The following is an 18456-nucleotide window of genomic DNA, read 5'->3' as shown; positions in this document are numbered from 1 at the left end:
AGGGCAATTTTGCAGTCACTCCATGGGACTTGAAGTGACTGATAAAAGGGATATGTGTTTTTCTATTCAAATGCAATTTATTACACAAGTTAGAAGGAAAGTGAGGTTAATTTACATATCATACGATGGTTGTGATCAGAAGTTGCACCACACCTGTACGGATGGATGTCTTTCTGTAACCGAACTTTGTCTCATCTGAATCAAAGGAACGTATGTCTTTGGGGGTTGAAGGAAAGATGGCAGGAAATCCGAGGGTCAGAACATAACCAACTCTTAGGACCGAGACCAGACTATGGCATTATAGAAAATTCAAGAACTGTACCGTCCACATCTGTAAGCTCCTGTGCATCACTCCTAATTCTTGCTGATGATTTGCTTTACTTCCTAGTCTATGGTCTTGCTGAAAATGGACCATCAATCCTGTATAGTCTATCGACTAACGCTAACTTTTAGTCACAAGTTCAAATTCCTAGTTAGCTGGGCTTAGATGAAGTCCCATCTCTGGACCAACACATGGTGGGCTAGGTAATAGCAGACAACTGCTCCAGTTGCAGTGTGTGGATGAAACGCTGTGATGAGACTTTCTAGAAAGTATCCAAGAGGCATGCAGTCTATTCCTGTCTACCTGTAGCTGCTGGCAGGAATTCTCTCAATAAGAAATACCTGACAGTGGGACTTAAATGCCTTTTCTCCTTGCCATGCCTCCACATCCTCCCAGGTGTTCTTGGCTAGATATTGGCCACTGCATTTTTATTTGATCTAGTAGCTATCAACCTAAGGACCAGTCTACAATCATCTTAGTACGCTCCATCCATTCCTGCTTTCTTTTACTCATGCCCGGATCTGCAGCTCATATTCTAGCATGCTTCACAGCCGATTGTGCCCACTGTAGAGTCCTTTCTGTCCTCACTGACTAAGAAGCATATTTTTATAATTTGCTTTCCATTCCATGAGCCCATTTCTAGTGCTAAAGCTCAACCCAGAAATTTACAACATAACAATCATCTGTTAAAGCAGCCCAGTGATGTTACTATCCCCCCTCACCTCCCAAATCCGTACAAGTGGAAAAAATAATCCATTTGGGGAAGGCAGCAGAATGATTCCATTTTCTTTTTAACCTTTCTTTCAATAATTTTTATATAGACAAGAAGGATTTATATATTCAAAGTTTTATATAGACAAGAAGGATTTTTTCCTGTTTTCAAAGTATTTTAAAATAATATTGAAAAGCACATCCAACAACCCATTTTTCTGACTGAAAATTTCATTGCTTATTCTGAAACTTTAAAATTTCAAGCTTCACTGATAAAACTTTCAGCATAAATTATTAATCCAATTTAATTTAAATTTTCATAAGTTATTAAAGAAGATTGCATGTGAGTAACCAATTTTCAGATTTGGTAAGTTCTAATTCAAGACAGCGCTAATGTGCAGCCTTTGGGTATTAACTTTCCTTAAGTAAAGCATGAAATGATTTCTTTCATCCAAGACAAAATGTGCATGGCAGATGCTTTTCAAAGGGTTTAATTAATTATCTCAATTTTAGACCACCCAAGAGTTGGAAGTAGACTTGGAATTGAGTATATAGATACAACTCAAAAGTAATGTGATGTCTGGTAAGGCTAACAATTTTCATAATTGAAGATCTTAATAGATAATTTGGTGTGTCTGTGAAAGCCATGCGCTTACGTAGGTTAAGAAACTAGAGTTGTGGAGTGAATTATTATTCTTTGTGACTTCTTTATTTTATTTTCTAGGGTCAATAAGATAATTTCTTAAAGTTAATTGCCTAGAAGGCACTTTCACTAAATACAGTTATCCATTCAGTCATTATCATAGCCTGAGGATTATTTTTGAAGATAAGTAAGAAATAACAGAAAAGAAATTTTCGCGAAAGAGTCCTAGGAAGACTAAATGAGCATTCTGCAGAAGTTTCCATAAATATTTACAACTCCCTAAATAGGGCTGAAAGTACTTCAACCTTGGCATTTCACTGTGTTACTACCATATGGATACTCAATTTATACCAAGGAAGCTAGAACAGCTTAAGTTACTCATATGTGTGATATTAGAAAAAACAAATGCCAAACCCAGAATGCAGTAGATAGCACATCACTTAATGGTGTTATTTAAGGATCATAAAATAATCTCACCTCTTACCAAAATGTTTCCTCTCCAAGTAGTCATTGCCTAAAATTTTCACCACTGGATATCCAAATGGATAAATATCTTACCTAATTATATTTATTCATGCAGGTGCTGTCTCGTGGAACAACACCACTGGAGAATGCTCTTTAACAAAAGCAGTCCAACAATAAATTTCATATATTAAAAAAATAATAAATAAAATTAAAAATAAAATTTAAAAAAAAGAAGATTAAAAATAAATAAATAAATAAATCTTTCTTCTTATAAGGGCACTAATCCCATCCATGAAAACTCCAGCCATATGACCTAATTACCTTCCAAACGCCCTATGTTTTAATATCATTACAGTGAGTGTTAAGGGTTTCAACATATGGATTTTGGGGGGACAGAAACATTTAGTCTGTAACTGCTATAAATTATATTGGGACTGCAGTAGATATATAGATTAATTTGTGGGGACTTGATGGCCTAAAAATTCATGAACATGGTATATCTCTTTAATTGCTTAAATCTTTAATTTCTCTCAGTAATGTTAATTAGTTTTTGGTACATAAGTCTTACACATCTTTCATTAGATTCCTCAAATATTTTGATTATTTTGGTGCTATCATAAATGATCTTTCTAAAATTTTATTTTCTACTTTTTGCTGCTTACTAGCCACAAATACAATTATTGTGTTTTATAAAAATATAATTATTCTTGTATATTGATTTTTCTTGTACTCAGCAACTTTGCTACATTTATTGTCAATTCTAAAAGTTTACAGATTCTTTTGTATGTTGTCGTTCCACAATCATGTAAACAATATCAGTTTTATCCATTTCTTTTCAATCCTTAGTGCTTTTTATTTCTTTTTGTTTGTTAATGTTTTGTTGTATCTGTTAGGGCAACCAGTAAAATATTGAATAGAAATAATGAAAGTGGGCATTTCTGACTTCAAATAAAGTTTTCAATATTTGTAAAAAAAAATCAGTCCAGCAAAATGTTGAGCAAGCATTTCAGGAAAAAAAATATATATTATTTTAAAATTTATTTTGGCATAAAAATAAACAAAAACTAGGCAAAAATTAGTTTTCATAGTTTTAAGTCCCCCCCCCCCAAAAAAAAATTCAAGGACTAAGTGAGATCATACCAGAGTGCAAATCTGGATTAAAGATGACTGTAATATCTCAAATGGAGAAATAAAGTAGCAGTACTCTGAGCAGGAGCTGTGGCATGGCTCAGCAGACATTTTATATATTCTGTTTGGCTGCCGTGTGGCTGAGGATCAGATAAGAATGTTGTGCCCCTTTTTTAAAGGCATCACCTGGAGTTCAGCAACTGCATGAAACATCATATGCCAAGTGATAGCAAGGTGTGACAAAATGTGGAGGGTGAGGGAGAAAATGGACAGCTGAGGAGAAAGGAGGGGGGGGAAGGAAATGAGAGAAATTCTCCCACTGGAGATAATTAGTAAGCCGTATTGAGTAGTTGGTCCCTAACGCTATGTTCTAATCTAATACTTCTAAGTGGCTTCCAGAGCCTTGCTAATAAAAGTGTCCTCAGCTGACCAGCATCATCAGCATCACAAGGGAGATTGCTAGACAGACATGCTGAATCTAAAACCATGCCCCCCACCTACGGAACCAGCTTTAAACCAAGTCCAAGGTAATTCATGGGCACATTAGTGTTAGAAAAGCATTGCTGTGTGGTAGGTAGATATAAACACTCAAAAGATGTACTGATAAGTGAAATTGAGACTCTAATGAAATCATTGTTCTTTTACATAAATGTAATTGTGTTATTTTAATCTGAGACAAGCTAATGATGATACCTTGTTTTGGTGACTTTTGTTCTAAAAATTAGAGTCTCTGTTTATAGATTGTATGCTGTCCACATAGCTGTTTCCTTCTGATTGGAACAGAAAATGCCCTTTGCTTTTGATCATCAAAGGCATTAGAAGTCGGGAGATTTAAGACAACAGCAGGTCAGCCTACTTCTCTCGCTTGTTCACTTTATGCCAACACAGCCACATGAAAAGTGACAAGCCAAAATAGTGGGGTTTTTACTGTGTTCTACATTAATCATGTGCATATTTGGGAAATCCTCTATGTCTGGATATCAATTTTTACTTATAGGAAATGTGAACATCACACTCAAGAGTGGGTAATAAACTGAGAAAAATCAAAAGCATTTCAGTCACTTAAAGGTAAACATCTAAGTTCATAAAAGGTTTGTCTTTTATGAAGTTCAAAAAAAAGAAAAAGAAAAAAAAGAGTAAGAAGCAAACTCTTCAGTATGTTTGGCCCAACTCCCTGAGATCTGACCACACATCCCAATATGTGCTCATTATAAATTCAGAACAGTTGAGAGACTTCCTGCTCAGATATCTCTCATTTTCGTCTGATCCCAATTTTCCCACCCAAGTCTCAGACCACCCATGACAAACAAACAAAATTACTACCAACAGCTAATTTTATAACAAAAAACATTTTGTATGTAAATGTGTGAAAAGCAGAAATTTCTATGTGTCCTTTATTTCAGAATACAAAGTTGAGGCCAAGTTAGAAGGCTTAACATAATCCAATAATTTAATACTTGCATATTTGAGCTACGGAACTCTTAACCTCCTGCCCTCGTATAGCCCACATCTCATGACATCATACCTTGTGTTGCTAGTGCAGAGACATGGTACTGTTTCTATGTTGCATTGTTTCTATAAATCATGTAATTTTCCACATCTTGGTCTCTCTGTACATAGTCAAGGGGATAGCAATACTTTTCTCACTGAGTCATTGTAAATATCAAATATAACAGTGGGCCTTAAAGAGCTTTGAAATATAAGATATATCAAGTACATATCAAGTACTGTAGGTATAAAAGACAGTTACTGGTAAATGTGTTTCTTAAAGACATTTTAGGATTTATAATATGGTATGTATTCTGGGATTATTTAATAATATGCAATTTAGAAGGTCCAATTCTTCCATCAATGACATTTCATTCTTTAATAGATTTTCCTTCAGAAAGTTGAAAGTATAAATTGAGCTTTTTAATGTAGAAAGAGTATCTTTATTTTTTGTAAATATTTATTTATTTACTTTTGAGAGAGAGAGAAAGCCAGGGAGAGACAGAGAGTTCCAAGCAGGCTCTATGCTGTCAGCACAGAGCCTGACATGGGGTTTGAACTCATGAACCTTGAGATTATGACCTGAGCCGAAATCAAGAGTCAGATTCTTAACTGACTGAGCCACCCAGGCACCCTAGAAAGAGTATCTTTATGTAACAAAAATATAGATATACTCTTTTTATTTATTTACTGGACTTAAATAATTATAAAAGCACATAGATACAAATTTTAAAGAATCAGCAAAACATAAACACAAAAATAACTTATTGGTGTTATTTTAATTTTATTTCTGTCACCACTGCATTGGACATTTTATTCAGTTTCATTTTCTCAACCAGTCCTTTGCAGCTGAACATACTGAATGGCTGTTATATAGGATATTTGGAATTTTTTAGCTCAAAGTGTGAACAATAAACACAACAAACTTCAGAAAACAAGGCTCATATTCAGGTGGGGAGAGACATATGGCAGACAAGTACATTTGGAAAATGATATATTTTCTGATGATAATAAGTTCAATGGGCAAAAAACAAATCCAGGCAATAAATTAGATTGGATAATAGGTGGGTGTCATTCTATGAAGGAAAGTTTGCCTGAGCAGTAACATGTGAAGAGAAACAGATGATGAGGAAGCCAACAGGTAAAGATCTAGGACAAAGGTGTTCCAGGCAGTGGGAACAATGAATCAAACATTTTGAGGAAAGTCTGATATTATATATATATATATATATATATATATATATATATATATATATGGCAAGGACACAAGCCAGATTGCATAAGTAGAGAAATGACAAAAAAGAAACTACAAATAGTGAATGTCACTAAATCATTTAAGAATTTAAGAGGTTTACCCAGGAAAGACACAATACAGGATGGGGGACCTGGTACCTAAGGCAAGGATTTTTAAATATCGAAGACCCTTGAGCATCTTAAAATGCTAGTAAAAAAAACTTTGTAGGCAAGGAGCTGCTGACAATTTGAGAAAGGTAGAGACATTTAAGAAAAGTTTTCTGAAAAGAGCAGGAGGAGTTATCTAGGAACACTGTAATTGATTTGTCTTAGGTAGGTTGAAAAACTTTTCCATTGTAATGGGAAAGAATGAGAAAAGGATGAATCTACATTTTGGCAAGTTAGTTCCCCTAAGGATGGGAAGGCAATGCAATCTAGGGAGAAAGAGTAGAGAGAGAGAAAAAGAGTGGATAGCACTGTGGAAAATGAGAAAAAGCTGAGTGAGCAAACATAAGTTTTATGCAGCATTGAGTAGTCAAATCTGGAGACTCTGAACTTATAGTGACGTCTTTTATAGATGGATTTGATTTTTATCTAGCAGCCCTTGGAAGCCCAGAATAGAGGAGATTATCCTCTGTATTTATCCTAAATTGGATTTTGCCTGGTGGAACTGATGGCACATCAAAAGGCAAACCAGGCAAGAAAGTTGGGTATCTTGACCAGATGTGGTATGATGTCATGAAATATGGCTACACTAGGGCAAGGCGTATGAAAGGAAAGGGAATGGAACATGGAAGAGAATGATAGATAAAGAGACAATGGAGGAGCCAGAGAATTGGAGGTATCAGAAAAGGTTGAAAAAGAGGTGTAGAAGGGTGGAAATGGTAGATAGAGAGTAGGTGGCTTGACTTTGCAGTATTAACAGTACACTTTTCCAATCTACAGTTTGTGTGGAGTGACTGTGGTGGGAGTGGAGGCGGCCCCATCATCAGAATTGAGATCAGTGAAGTCAGATATTAGAGTGTTGATTGGATTGCCTGTATGAGCATTGAACTTGACCAGGGTGATGGCAGAACTAGAGATGAAGGGGGAATCTGAGACCCAGAAGCCTTGTGTCCAGTGAATAAGGACTGAAGACAACAAGGAGGAGTTAGGTAACTGTGTGCCAATCTTGCGACCATTAGTTTAAATCAGTGTAAGTGTCCTGTATGATTAATTTAGACCAAAACTGGTGAGAATCTGTGGTCTCAAAATACTTTCCCTATTTGTCCTCCAGTGTCTGATTCATTTATCTGGACTTTATTTTAAAATATTCTTTTTAACACACTAGCATTATTTATCAGATTTTTTTTTTGTGATCTGTTGGCCACCAGTGAATAGGTCACTGCAAAACAAACAAACAAAAAAACAGCAAAAATTAGTGTCATCTCTACTATGATAGGAATTAAGAGGGATTAAAAATAGTGAAATACAATTCAGCCCTTGAAATATTTACACTATAGTAGAGAAACTTAATAAAAATAAGATAACATAATATTATCACTTGAGTGTTGTATGAGAAGACAGAACTAGCAAGATTCTGGATGGGGTGGCAACAATTTATGGGAAACTAAGCACCACTCAATGAAAAAAATATTCAAAAAAGAAGAGGACTAAAAATTATCTTCTAATTCTACTTAGGACCTGCATAACCTATTCTAGCTACAACACACTCTAGGAGATAGCAGTGTGTACTTTAGATTGCATAGGTTGTGAGGATGCATTCATATTTCCTTCAGGAATTGCCTCCAGTCTACAAATAGGCCACATGGAGATGAGGAGGAGTGAATGCAAGTTCCTTGGGCTGGAGGAGGGACACATTCAAAAAACTCCAGGAGGACTCTTGATATTTCCCTAGCAGAAATGGAATTTTTGATGCCATTTTGGAAAGGATCCATGACTTGTCTGATCCTATTAATTCATGGGTTTCAAGCTCCAAACCAGTTGCAGGACTCCTTAAACTCCAGACTAATGTTCTGGGAAAATGCATTCCTTCAACAAATATGGAAGCTTCCATTGTTACAAGATTCTATGGAGGGGCTCTCTTGTGAGGCCCAAAGAAAAATATGGCTCCATGCCTGCTACGCTAATGCCTATTTATAGTCACATTAGGGTCACTTTTAATGGTATGGTCTAGGTCTGATCTAAGCACACTTACATGACTGTATATTCTCTGTTTATGCCGAAACATTCAAATGTATTATACCAGAAAGAAAAAGGAAGGAAGGAAGGAAGGAAGGAAGGAAGGAAGGAAGAGAGGAAGGAAAGGAGGAAGGAAAAAATATCATCTTATTCAACATCATGATGACAATCTCTATACAATGCGTAGTAAAATGGATGAGAATTGGTTTGAATAAAGTGCCACCACCTACCAACTTTATGACACTGGGTAGTATAAACCCCATTTTCTCATCTACAAAGTGGGGATAACAGAATAACTAAGCTATTAATAGTTGTAAGGATTGAACAAGATGATATGAAGTGCTGTGCACATTACCTTACCTCGCATACACAAAAGGAAGATACCTATAAGAGATAACCATTATTGTTTTAGAAGGGAACATATCTATTTGAAAAACAAGGAAATGAAATCAGTCAAATATGGGTTCAAAACATGGTAGCAAATTATCTGTCTTTGCCACAGAGAATCGAAAGTAATAAAAGGGACTCTATGGATTGTTGTAACGATTGAATTAAACAAGATTGATTATGTCTTGGTAGGCACACAAGAAAGAGCGAACTCCTATTCACTTCGCTATCCATTTGTTTTGCATAACTCTGCGGATCAGTGTGAATGGATAGTTAGTATTTATCAGAGACCGCCTTCCTCACCTTCAACCCTAGAAATATGGGATTTGATCATCTCTTGGGTAACTTGCACCCCTAAATCTTTACAAATGCACCAGTGATTTTTAGGAATCGGGTGAATGAAATCATCCTGAAGTAACTGAAAAATAAATTCTGGCTGTCAGTATTATTACAGTTTTGCATTACCGTAAGTGCTAAATTAAAGAATGACTTTAGAAAAATTATACTTCCTCTCCAGCCCTGCTTAGCTGAAGCCCTTACTTTGATTTCTTTGACATTGTTGCCTTTTAATGTTTTCCAGAGTTATTTTTCCCCCTGCTTTCAGCAGCAACTCAAACATTTGTGACCCATATTTCTGGGTCACTATTGAATAATTTAGTCTGCTAGTTTAGAACTGCATAAAGCTTGTGTATCAAAATAAAATCTGAAAATTCATGATTGACAAAAAGAAAATGATTTTGTGCTTCCAAATGTGATTGAGTTCCACAAAGGAATGAGATGAGAATTTACTTTCTGTCACCTCCAAAGTTAACTGGGAAAACACACACACACACACACACACACACACACACACACACACGTTTTTCTGACAGGCAACCAGGCAAATCACAGACAAAACTGCAGGGCAGAGGGATAATAAGGAAAGAAAAATCTTGAAAAAGCTGAGCTTCCAATCTCCTCCCACTGGTTTCTGTGAAGGATGACTTCAGTCCCTTTCTTAACTAATTCTGTCACTGTAAAATCCTACAGTCATTCTTCCACACATAAAGGACAAATAAACTCAAGAGGAGGATCCAGATGCTTTCAGTTTTAACTATTCACCAATGGTGGAAAAGGCAGAATGCCTAAGCTATGTCTTGGTGGCCAATAGGATGGCTGTGTATCTCCCACATGACTCGCTGCCTCTGTCTTTCACATGGGCTGTAATTTAGTTCAATTCAGAACTGCAGATAGTACAGCTTTCACAGGAGCAAGGATGCCTGAGCACAAGTGGCTGAGTTCCGAGTGACTTTATGAAGCACTTTCCTACCTCCCTCTGTCATGAAAACGGGGATTCTGCACCTGCGTCAGGGACAGTCTGGCAAAAGCCTCTGCTATGCCTCCGGGGACAAGGAACTAGCACAAATAACCATTTTGAAATTGTAAGTATACATTTCTTTCCGTCAAGTGTACTGATTAAAATAGTTTTATGTCATAAGCATCAAATATTTGAAGATTTTTTAGGGTACTCTTTTATACGTGTACGGAAGGGTATTCAGCAGGCAGGAAAATGTTTCAGGGACAATTGTTGCATGCTTTATTACGTTAAAGATAAAGAATTAAAAATAAAAGTCAGGCATTCCAAAGAGTAGCTGCAGGAAGCTGCACCCCGGAACATTGCTCCAGTATGCTGCTTTGTTCATAAGAAAAAATGAAGGCACACACATATGTAGTTACTTCACTTCTTTTCATTCTTTATGTCTAATCAGATCGGATCTGTCCCCAAGAAAAATAAAAGGCAAACTTTGCTGACTCCACTGACAAGGGTACCATAGACTTTCCAGACATCTGACAGTTATTACAATTAGCTATGAAAGACTGCTAAGACACTTGGGGGCAAATAGCTCTGAAATTCTGAACAATGGCTTCAAGCCAGAGCTTTCTTTTTATTTATGTTTTTTAACTACCACTTTTCATTTCATAATAATGATAGAGACTGAACTGGTTTCAGCATTTTAGTCCACAAAATGTGAAATAAAGTCCCGGCAGAAGTGAAAGGTGACCGTGTAAAGTGGTCAGTGTAAAGACAGAAGGAAAAGACAGCTTTCTGTATCAGGATCCAGCCTTCCATGTATAAAGATTTTTTTTTTTTGAAATTCCTAATAGGGTGGAGTGAGGATGTGGGGGTGGGGAGGAAGCATGCGGAAGCTTCTTTATAGAAGAATGCTTGAAGAATAAAATAATTTGGGATTTCTTCTTACTAGAAGGCAAACGATATGCTTAGCATCTCACATTCTTGGTAAGGTTTTTTTGATGGAGTTTCAAACAGAAGCGACGTACAAACCAGTTTTTTTTAATTTATTTATAAAATAATTGGAAACAAATGGGGGAGAATAATCCTGTATTATTGCTTTCTTTTTACATTCAGCTAGGGTAATCTAGCAATGCATTATGCCTTTACTTCTAGAATCATCCAAATTCTTAAAAAGTTATAAGCTAAGTCTCATAAGAAATTAAAAGGCAAATCAAATCGACGTGATTGTGACTGATGAAGATTCTGAACGACAAAGCCTCCAACAAAAAGAGAGTTTGTAAGAAAACATTGCCCTCCTTATTTTTAAAAGAGAGTATCAACTCCATCAATTATTGAAAGGAATTATTCAAAGGCTCCAGACATAACTAATTATGGCTTAAAGAGATCTGCCAGAGCAGAGCTTGCGTTCTAATTATAAAAGTCCAAGACGGTAGGATTCATTTTTTAAAGAGGACTTGGACACAAATTTTCGCATAATCTTTTTAAAATACACCATTTTTTTTTCTTTGTCTGCTCTCATGTTATCTACACCTCCCCCACCGCCGCCCACTGTGTGCTGAGACACCTGAAGGCTAGACATAATGATCAACAGAGCTCCAGCCTGTCTGGACTCCAGCCAGGTTTTTTTCCCCCCTCTACAATCAAGGAGCTTGCACGCAATGCATGCCGAGCCTATTCCGCTGCTATGTGCAGATCCGGGATGGAAGTCTTACACATACTGCGGAAAGATTAAAGACAACAATATCCCCTTTCTTTTACCCCAGACAGCCTCAATTTTTAACCCTTTCATTACCTTTACAACCAAGACGTCTTATCCTTTCAAAGGCAGGTCTCAAGGGACCCTGCAAGTCCTGCATCATATTATACAGATACACATGCCTCATTTGGTATAGAAATCTCATCTTAGCAGACCCATCGGGGGGATGTTTTAGGATTAACAGTGTGCTAACTAAACAAAACATAATTTGCCTGTGCGGGGAAATGCATTTTTGAATGAACTTAAGCTGTAAGAAATCTAGAAAAAGTCAAAGGTCTGTGGAAAGATTCTTGCAAACCTTGCAGAAGGTTATAGCATTTCTGATGATGCTGTTCTTTAAGGCTCTCTGGTCTCTCTCTCTCTCTCTCCCCCTCTCCCCACCTCCCCTCACACACACACACACACACACACACACACACACTCAAGAGACACACTCAGCCAGGCAATTATATCATTATATCACAGAGAAACCCGGGTTTGCTGGTGATGTCATCACATATAAAATTTCGCCTTTGTGGGCAACATTTTCAATCACCTAATCGCCAATGTCTGTTGGGTGTGTGCCCATAGGAAGTTCACATGTTTGTGGGGTTAACCAACACCCACAGGAAAGGACTATTTTATTTGTAGCTATCTCTTTCTTGAAGATGTGTTTGTGGGGCAGCATGGGCATGTTTATAAAGATATATGTAGTCAGGCAGAGTTTTTTCGTTCTGGGAAGCGTTACTAATATGCTGGTTGAACGTTTCAGAGGTGGTTGAATTTCAATGATATGAATAGGAGGTAAAACTCCAGAACATTTTGCAATCACTTGGATAAAAATGTTATAATGCTGATAGATGTTATGACTTGGTGATTCTTATTTGCCATTTAAATTTTTGCAAATATTAAATTGTTTCACTCTCAACTTATTGGTTAAAGAATATATGCAAATGATTTAAATATAATGCTTATTTCATGTGCTCTGGGTTAGATGTTAATTTGGTTAACATTTTGTGGGCCGGTGTAGAGCTTATATCTGTTTTCAAGTTTATTTTGTGGGTTTTACACTAGACAGTTATCCACCAAAGAAGTGTCCAGATTGTTAATAATGTGTGTATTTACTTGTACTATTTTATTTTACTCAAATAGAACAAAGTTGAATAATTTTACTGAAACATATTGCCATATCTGAGACATCAATACAGAACAACTTTGCATACATAATGTTTCTTCATTACTAAGTTTTTATATGTAATTTAAATTAATCTCTATTATTCTAGAATGGCCAGGTATACTTAACCAATTCTTATATGCCAAACATTTGATAAATTCTGTTTTAAATTTTGGAAGTGGAACTTAATACTCCCTTCTTGCACACTTGGAAAAGGATTAATTTTGAAAGGATTTGTAAGACACATGTATATGAACAGCACTATTTATACACCAACATACAAATTAATGAGATGAACCTTGCCGATGTATTGTGTGGTTGTTTTAAAACAAGAGAAAAAGTGTTTTGTTCTTTTTTTTGCTTTCATGTTACTTTTGTTGAGAAAAGTATATAGCTCAAAGAATGGACACATTTTGTACTTAGAAAAAACAAGCCACACAAGTTAGGTGACATTCTGTGGGGTAAAGACTCCAGTGTGAACTAATAAATAACTTTTTTGAGAAATTTTTGGGCCTGACTCCATAATTTTTACATAAATAGTTTTTCCAGCGTATAGTGGAGTTCTTGCCTGAGGATGAGTTAAGAATTGTTTTATCAAACATAAAAAATTAAAAATTGTTGGATTTAAATTTCACCTACTTTCTAAAAACAAAACATGACATTGCCCACTGGGAATACAGGTTACTAAAGAGGCATCTTTCAAAGAGAAGAAGATAATGGACTTGATTGAAATAGTTGAACTACGTAACGCCAATTCAAGAACAAATGGTTTTTCAGAGCATAAAGGAGAAAGAACAATTTACTATAGTACAGTTTATTCTTCTTACACAATAGTAATGATTTACTTGAAATGGCAGAACAAACATAGTAAATATACAAAAACAACCAATGATATCTTATGTCAGAGATCTGTCAAGATTGTTGTGTTTCATATATGAGAATATTCTTAATTCAATTATTTTTCTGAAGACTTTAGTGAAAACCTACACTCTTGCTTAGCATATATGTTGATGTTATAATCGTGTATTCTTGCACATGTGTGTAGATACAGTATATATAAAATGTATTTGAAGAGAGTCTGATGACCAAATATAATTGTTGGTATTTTATTATAACCAGAGTTATTGTCAAATGCTGTTGCATTAGGATATTAACATATTTTAACACAATGAAATTTACATGGGGAGGTCAACTAGCTATGTCTATGCTAGCAGAAGGGCATAGTCAAATAATGGCCAAATTAATGTGTTGATGATGTAATTATTGCAAATGCCTCATATCAAACTATATTTCAATCATGTCCAAATAGAGACGACTCTAATGTGGCAAGAGGTATAAAATGTTATTTAAAGCAACTTTGTTTCTTTACATTATGAAGATGGTTTCTAAAAGTAGACTCACACTCAGTTTCTCTTATGAAAAGACAGATTGGGTTTTTTTTTTAAAAAAAAACTTAGCCTTTAGGCTTTGAGGCCTGAAGTTATTTTGAGTGGATATCTGAGCACCGCAAAGAGAATGCCCAGGAACCTCAAGTCACAATGAGAAAAGAAGGAAAATTGGTTCATGCCTCAGATTTTATTCTGTCAAATCTACCTGCAAGACAGCCCTCAAAATTAATTTGAGTGAAAACTATCCAAGTTATTTTCACAATTTTCGAAAGACCCACGGTCCTGTTGATATCCCATTAAGGAATAGTATTCTAAGAGTGATTGAATGTTCCACTGTCTGAAACTCAGTCAAGCTCAGTGAGGCGCTGGGGTCAAATGGGCTCATGAATCACAGATAGGAAATGATCTGTGTATTGCATATTTGGAGGTTTAAAAAGAAACATTTGGGATATTTTACCGTAAACAGATTTGGGGTTGGTTTTTGGCACATCTTTTTAAACACCAAGTCTGCAGTTCAGCTGAAATAACTTTTTATATGTATAGCTAAGACCAGATGGCCACGTGCTCCTTTCTTATTTAGATGAGACTTTTCCTTTCAATAACATCTTTCTTCCTGACCTGCTTAAAAATTCCAGCGAATGAAATCAGCTCAGGATTTTCAATTCTAATTGACCATGTGCAAAGGAAGGGCCAGTGGAGAAATCAGTGGAGGCATTGTGAGGCTCACTGCCTCAGTTTTGTCTTTGTGTTTTCCCCTTACTAGTCAATCTAAACTAATTGAAAACATTTAATATTTAGTCATGTTAATATAGCTACAAGATTAATGCTCAATGCAAATTATTTGAGTTGGGTGTTTCTGCCATTTCATAAGTAATCAAAAAAAGTTATCACACACCTCCATAGTCTCTCAACTACCTGGTAAGCAATTTATGGGTTAAAAAAACATTATAATATTGGCATAATGATTGAATTAAGATGAAAGAATTATGATACTAAACTTATCTGAACACATCATTATTATTGAAACACATATATACTGTTAAATTTACCTTGAAAGTATCTATTATATAAAATTCCTGGTCCATTACATGTGAAGTCATTATATTTATAATTTTTTTTTCTGGAGATTTCATTTGGACTTGGATTTGTAAAAGATACCAAACATTGAAGATGATCTATAAGGTCAATGGCTAAGTAGCGAATCATATATGCTGGTAAAGTGGGCATGTGAATTTTTAGGGTGTTTTTCTTCTTGACAAGTTCTTGACTCAAATAATTTTCTTCATAGTTTATTACTTCAAAAAGTCAAAGATGTTCCCTTTTTAAAAATGTAATTTTAGAATGGCAAAAGTGTTAGATGAAAACAAATTATCCTTCTGATACAGACATTATTTTGACTAATAAAGACAGAAACCCGTACCAAAGGTGCAGATTTTTAAAATACATGCTAGAGATAAGAAAAACTCTGAATTAATTATCATTGTTATTGAGAAAACACTGGCCTCACAGCAACACTGTCTCAGATTTGGAATTCTTTGCTTATTCTTATCCAGGTAACCTTTTATCCACTAGTTATCAAAAATGGGATGCCTAATCAAAAGCCACACTAATGCAATTGTTTGAAAAATGCTTTTTATGAGTGATAAGATCAAAACGAATTTCTTTGCGTCAAAAGTACACAAAAATTGACATGCGGTTGGTCATGGGATTCACATCTATGAAGGCATGTTCTATGCCACCAACGTATAAAGTCAATTCTTTATGCACCTTGTAAAACTTAAATTTCTGAGATTTTCATATATGTATATTATATATATATGAGTCAATTAGTATTAACAAAATATTAAAACTCCCATTGCACCAAATATATGTGTTAATTAAGGTGTCTCATATTTTATACATTTTCCTCCTGATTTGTGAATCATAAAAATCAATTAGAAAAAATATGTATGGCAGGGATTTAGCACATTTTTGTTCTACTACCCGAAATGAATAAAATATATTTAGGGACTTGAGACATCAAAATATAAACAGAAAACCTAAGAAACACAAAGTCTAAAAATTATACATATTTTTAGCTTAGTTTTACTTTTAAAAATAACAGATTCCAAATGAAAGTGAATGTGGCTCTTATGTAGGAGATAACGGATAATGGGATCTTGAGAAAAATAGTGAAAATTGTATTGGCGGAGTAATTTCAGGTGGTTGAAGCTAAGATGGTCAAAACAGATAGGTAAAAACAAGGAATACAACTGGGAGTTACTCCCACTTTCTCTTCTTCCATGTTATTCTGAAAAATAGACCTCGATTCTGCAGGATCATAGATAATCACGCATTTTAAATGAGCTTTACTCTTTTTATTTATACGGGGTCATGGTTGAGATTTGCTACTCTGCTTTCCTGTACATCCTAATTCTTTAGATGAAGAGCACAGGAGAGACTATAATCAGTTTTGGGAGCTTTGCAGCTGTGTAAGATGTCTGCCCCTCACTATATCCCCTCTGCTGTTCTGTAAGCCTGTGATGATCAGTCAGAAACAGAGATCCTTGAGAAACCCAGGCCCCTTTAATTCTCTGGGGGCACCATTTGTATCTGTTTCCACGTTCCTTCTGAAGAATCCTTCCCCAGACTATAGCACACATCTGAACACTTGCTTCCCACCCAGTTTGCTATGTTCACAGCCATTTCTGCTTAGGTAAGACTTTGCCTCATCCTTAATTATGCAGCTACGGTTCACGCTCAGAGCTGTATTTTTTCTTTAATTTTATATTTTTAAACTGTGAAGGAAGTGGGGCCAACCGGGTATACGTGACCTCAAAAGAATAAGTGTAGGAGCAGATGCAGATGTCTTTGGCATTCTGAAAGTCTGCAGTGTGGTAAACAGAATAACAAGATTGCACTGAATTTGATTGGACAGCTCTCACTTCCAGCAAGTGGACTATGCCCACTTTGGAGTGGAAGTTTTCTCTTAAGTAATGCACTTGTGGTGGACCCTTCATTCCTGCAACTCATACTTGAGTTGGTGTATTTCCTGCAGGGAAATTTACTGTTTTAATTTAAAGGGCCTAACCTCTCCCTCAGCAAATGCTGAATAGGACAACGGTATGAAAAGAGATTATGTCCATAAGCATATGAGAGAGCAAACTGCACCAGACGATCCAAAACGAGGCGAATATGTCAAAAAGTTGATTCGAGTTAATTATATGTTTATCATGCATATGGGTTATCTAGTAATCTGTAGGTAAATGCAACCTCTCTGTGTGATGGGAAACCAGAACTGAACCAAAATTCGATTTAAGGTTTTAAGTATTATGTTTATTGTTTAGAAGCATTCATAAAAGAGACATATTTCACTGATTTGTACAGTCGTCTGATTGCCTTGGTACTATCAGCCATCGCTAGGATATTCGTCGACGTTCAGTGGGAGAAAATGACAATGCTCTGGTTGTTGTAAGCACTTCACAATGTGTTCCCCTCACCCTGAAAGGACGTAAAGATTTAAGCTGACAACAGTGACCAGGAAGAAATTCGTTCTTTGGTTAGTCTGAGGACAGAAAAGAGTTAATTTTTCAAATCTCTGTGAAGAGGTGGGGAACAAGCCCTGGAAGATAAAAATCAAACCAAAGCCTAAGCTGCTAGTGATTTGGTTGTATTTATGGATTATACTACATCTTGAAAAGAAGAAAATCAGAGCTGTAAGATGACGCTGCAGGGGTCGTCTGGACTTTTCACTGAGTCTAAAGTCTGTTTAGTCAATGCTTATTAAGGCCTGGATTTGACCTTTGCTCTCCTCACTCCTCCCTGTCCCAGGTGCAACATTTTTGCAAGTGCTTTACCATTATTGGACACTATGTGCAAGCTTCAAATTGTGAATGAACAGAGTGCTCTTAGCATAAAAAGCAATCCAGTAGTCACCATGCCCGCGTTTAAAAAAAAAAAAAAACGTTAAGAAGATCTGTAAACTTACATCCACTTTCTTTTGTAATTAATAAACAATGACTGTAGGTGTTCTTCGAGATATAACGAAGCGCAACTTACATTTAAACCAGCTTGGTACGTTTGCTGTTAGGATGAAGTTTTTTTAAGATACATTTTTGTAAGAATATTTAAGATAGTGATTTCTATCTAAACGAATTATCTTTGAAGTTAACATAGAAAAACATATATAATGATTTTGTTTAAATTTTTACATAGACACTCTTATAATACCTGAAGCTCTTATGGTCTAGGTTTTGTTTTTGGTTTTGTCTGTTTTCCTAGAGGATGAATTTTACTTCTAAAAACTGCATTAGCTAAGAGAAGAGGAC

This window comes from Panthera leo, chromosome F3 (assembly GCF_018350215.1).
Source record: "Panthera leo isolate Ple1 chromosome F3, P.leo_Ple1_pat1.1, whole genome shotgun sequence".
Taxonomy (NCBI): domain Eukaryota; kingdom Metazoa; phylum Chordata; class Mammalia; order Carnivora; family Felidae; genus Panthera; species Panthera leo.
The sequence above is the reverse complement of the archived record's forward strand: the minus strand, read 5'-3'. Positions refer to the sequence as shown.